We start from the raw sequence: 5,000 nt of genomic DNA on the forward strand, positions 1-5,000 counted from the left end.
TGAATTGAAAATAGATTTTAAAGTTTTTTAATGAAATTAGTAAACTTTTTAAAATATTAATAATGGAATTAATTCGTGCTGAGTGACGGTAAAATATATGCTTTATTTCCAACGAAACTGGACTAACCTACTTAACTAAACTGACTGTTATTTGCGAATTTAGTGGTTTAACGTTCGCAATTGTATTGATTAATAAAAGAATATCTCTCTCTCTCTCTCTCTCTCTCTCTCTTTCTCTCTCTCTCTCTCTCTCTCTCTCTCTCTCTCTCTCTCTCGGAAAATGAGAAATGTTGATAAGTCTCTCCTTATTCCCAAGGATGATTGGAAATGTGTTGTGGAAAAATATGTGCAAGGGGAAAGTTGTAGTAACCGACATTTACATGTAAAGGTTTTTACTAAAGTTATAAATATAAAAGGACATATTACAACAGATAGTTTAAACTAAATCGCTGAAGTTTTAAAACAAAATTAAATGATTAACCTAATAGTATATCGTGGATATTTTCTATTTGATTGTTTATGGATATATGACACCTGCTTCCATGGGGTGTCATGTGTCATGTCACGCTTGCCTTATTCAATTTTAGTTAATGGATTTTCTACAGATATCCACTTAAGTTTCAAGCTTTAGACACGCTTCAATTTAAAGAGTGATATCATGAGAACTGAAGGAACTACGGATGCAAAGGTCTTGTTAGGTCTTATTGAAATGATTTGATATCATAATAATTATAAAGACTTTTAAAATGTTTAAATTCATAATAATTATAAAAAAATTTAATTATTTTTTAAATTATTATTAAAATCGTTAATATTATTGAAGGCTGATCTGCAGAAGTTAACAAACTAACAAATGCACCGTGTTGTATAGTGGTTTTTTATTTCCGTTGAAGACTACAAATGCAAGAAGCCCACAGCCGATTTGTGTGTAGTCGTTATTTCAGTTGCTTATTTCCCGCTTTCCGGAAGTTGTTTTTTAAAACTTAAAAAATGTGTACTGCTAATATTTGAATTTAGAAATGAGATCACAAAGTAATGATTATTTTAGAGTGGACTATAGGAATTTAAATTAATTATTAAGAATAAGCTGAAAAAAACTGACATTCCCCTCAAAGTGGATTTTCTCGAGTTCTTGAACCATAAACCAGACACGTTCCCGATAACGTATTCTGTCAGTTAGCATGCATTAGACGAATGATATGTATAATCTACAGTCTACAATATTCATACACACACAAAGTGAACTAAATTTAGGAAAAACAACTAGCCTACCATACCTTTTTGCGGATGAAATATAGAAGTTTTCAATTCTTTTTAAGAACTATTTAAGGTAAAATAGTTTTTTTGGGGTAGGGGTAAATGTTGAAAATGGTCCTTTCTAATTATCTGGCCTCGCGTGAGATGATGCCGATTGAATGGAGTAGAAGTTTCTTTTTTCCGGAGGAAGAACTTGCAAGAGATAAAACTTTGGAGGAAGGAGACGGAAAGACTCGGCCGAGTAATAATTTTGGGGAAATGGGAGGGTTGTTGGCGGTCTGCCTACCATGTCGAAGGTAGAAAACAAAAGGGAAACTCTCTCTCTCTCTCTCTCTCTCTCTCTCTCTCTCTCTCTCTCATATATATATGTGTATATATATAGATATATATGTATATATATTACATATATATATGTATATATATGTATATATATACAGTATATATATATATATATATATATAGTGTGTGTGTGTGTTTACTAATAAATTCACATTTTAGAGTACAAGTAGTAATATATGGCGATGAAAAAATTTCATCTTGCAGTCGAAAGAAAAATGTCGGTCTTTTGAACTGAATAAATGAGATTGTTGTTTGATGTTAGTACGGCGTGCCTCATATAGGTATGTACGGATGTATGTATTTTGCGCTTTTAGTTAATATTCGGCGGTTGTTTCAATGCGGAAAGTAAAATATACCACACTAATAAATGCGACACGCATTCAGTTTAACGATTTAGAAAATCCCAGTGATGAATTTTTAGGTCCGTAATCCAATCCAAACCGAGGAAAACAGGGAAACAGGACACAAGGGAATGGAAGTTATGAAAGAACATCTACGATCATTTTTCTCATGTTACTTGAAGTTTTTTTTTTTTTTTTTTTTTTTACTCACGCTCCAAGAAATCCGAGATAACGCGAATGATTTATCGTTTCACTTATCGGGTAATGTTTATGTCCCGTTGGTGTTTTCGTATTTGTTTGTAGCTTTTTTTATCCTTAAAGTTATGGGAACGTTTGTATGTCGTCATCATCTCCTGCGCCCATTGACGCAATAGGTTTAGATTTCATCAGTCGTCTCTGTCTTGAGCTTTGAATTCGATACTTCCCCATTCAATATCTCCTAATTCACGCTTTATAGTCCTCAGCCATGTAGGGCTGGGTCCTAAGTCTTCTAACTCTTTTAGTGCCTGGTGGAGCCCAGCTGAACGTTTGGTGAACTAATCTCTCTTGGGGAATGCAAAGAGCATGCCCAAACAGTGTGGAATTTATGGATGATTTGATTTTTATTCCTGATAGTATTGTGCTTTGTAATTAAAAGTTATTTTATGGTTAATATAAAGGGAAATAGAGCTGTTGATTAATTATATAATGTACGACTTGTTATAGATTAGATCCTCTGGCGGAATTTTTTTTTTTTTATACAGGGATTTCAATTTGATATAGTGAATTTTGTATGAATTTTGATTTTTCAAATTTATTAAGGAATATATTTTCTTCAAAAATTTTTACTTCATTATTGTGAACACATAATTTTAGGCATGTTTACCAATGTAAGGTATAGGAGTATTTTTAAAGTATGCAGGGTTTAAATTAGTTTTATTTATTTTAGAACATATTAAAAATATTTTTTGCTGACGTCTGTAATCATACGAGCTGATAAGAAAATATACGGAACTCACTCAATTAATCATATAGAGAAGACCTTAATATTAAACGTTTGTACTTCAGTTAGTGTCGATTCAAGAAAATCCGAATACATTCATCCTACATCTGCCCAATTTATTCACGACATTAACTATTTTGATACACCATTAACAGCACGTTTCGCCATTTACTGGATTTTAGGATTCTTGCTTTCTTTTCAGTACTCCTTTCGCACCTTCAATCCAGCACACGCTAGTTCTTCCCGAAGGGCTCTTGAAGATGTTTGCGTCCATATATTCTTTTTTCCAACTATTACTTTATTAAAGTATTGATAAACTCTTTCATATAAAATATGTTTACGACTAGCAAGCCTTCAGAGTAATAGGTGCCGTGATTGGAAGGGATAATTTGTTTTCAAAATGATGTAGTGATCCTTTTGCAGTTTTTCTGAAGTTTTTATTTAATGTTGACTTGTTCTATTTTCGCAGGAAGACTGGAAAACATTTCTGAAGGACGCTGCCAGCATCGGCACTGCAAGGTAAATAATAAATACTTTTTTGAAATGGTGAGAAGGATTTACTTACTGAAGATTTGAAATTGTTGATGATTTGTAACGGTTTGGGTAATAGGATACTTATATCGAAATTTATTTTTATTAGAAGTTATGAAACCGTGCAAAAAAAAAAAAAAAAAAAAAAAAACGTGAAATGTATAACAAGCCTGAAAAAGATTTTTTTTTTTTTCGGTTTGATCAAAAGCTAGACTCAGGATCCCACGCCTGAACCTAACGATGTCGGGGAGTTGCCATTTGGTGCGAATGCTTCATTTGCTAAATTTCACACCTTATATGTTTGAATCAAAATGCGATAGTATTTTTGGAATCGAATATTTATCTAAACATTGTATTGTTTCCGACAAGTAACTTTTTTTCGAAATAATATCCTGAAATATTTTGGAGAGAGAGAGAGAGAGAGAGAGAGAGAGAGAGAGAGAGAGAGTAACATTTCACATGACTTGCAACGCAATTCACCTAATTCTACATTCTGGTGTTATTCAAACCTTCCACCCCAAGGAGGAGACTAAGGAATCTGGTATCTATTATCATTTATATGGTGAGATTTCCTTAGTTCTCTTTCATCTCCTTTTTATCTTTTCTTAACTGCAAACGAGAAGCGACTCTTTTCCTCCCTTCTCTAAACTTTTCCCGAGTCACTGAATCCACAAATATATTCTCTAGTGATCGACTTTTGGCTTATGAAGACTTAACAGACTTAACCGGTCCCATTGACTTTGGAATCAGGTTCTCTGGGATAATCTTGACTTTATTAATATCAGTCGTTTCTGGAACACACGTTGAAAAAAAAGGTAATTTTTACTTATCTTTTTCATCATGTTTTCTCGTTATTTCAGAGGATTAAAAAGTAAAGCATGTTATTTCCCCTTCGTTTTTAAACAGTTTAGCATAGTTTTGCAGTATATTCACGAATATGCTTCAATATGTTATTATTTTCCTTTTTGAAGTGTACATATGTACAACATACTATAGTCAATTCTTTTTTGTGAGGCAGATTTGCACCGACTCTCAGGGATGCCCTTTTAGCTCGGAAAAGTTTCCTGATCGCTGATTGGTTGGACAAGATAATTCTAACCAATCCGATAACAGGAAACTTTTCCGAGCTAAAAGGGCACCGCAGCGAGTCAGTGCAAATGCGTCTCATTAAAAAGAATTGAGTATAGTGTGTGACATCATTTGTGTGTCGTTATCTGCAGTATCAATATTATCTCTACAAAAGTATACTTTCCTGTATGAACATCTGTGTAGCTGGTATGTACAGTATTACATGACTGTATAGTTATTTGTTTATATTTGTCTCAAATGTTTGTTAATGAATGAAACCCTCGCATCATGATAACGTTGCTTTGGGTAAACAAAGCAACTAATTCTTGCAATAGAAATATATTACAGATTTAAAAAAGATATTTGTTTGTAGTTGTATTTTATATGTATGTTTCCCATATCCGTGACAAACTAACAATATCCAAAGTATTGGAAGATATATGTGCATTAATTTCACGTGTGAATGCAAGCGGACACACCGG

At 33.0% G+C, this 5,000-nt stretch overlaps 1 protein-coding gene across 1 annotated transcript in view; it reads left to right on the forward strand.

Moving 5' to 3' along the window:
* Positions 1 to 5,000, forward strand: part of FucT6 (alpha-(1,6)-fucosyltransferase) — a 606,841-nt gene that overhangs the window by 243,760 nt on the left and 358,081 nt on the right. The window contains exon 3 of the mRNA XM_068388480.1: positions 3,389 to 3,438. The gene's annotated coding sequence lies outside the window, so the exon portion shown is untranslated. The remainder of the gene's footprint in view (positions 1 to 3,388; positions 3,439 to 5,000) is intronic.

The sequence above is a fragment of the Palaemon carinicauda genome, chromosome 15 (assembly GCF_036898095.1).
Source record: "Palaemon carinicauda isolate YSFRI2023 chromosome 15, ASM3689809v2, whole genome shotgun sequence".
Lineage (NCBI taxonomy): Eukaryota > Metazoa > Arthropoda > Malacostraca > Decapoda > Palaemonidae > Palaemon > Palaemon carinicauda.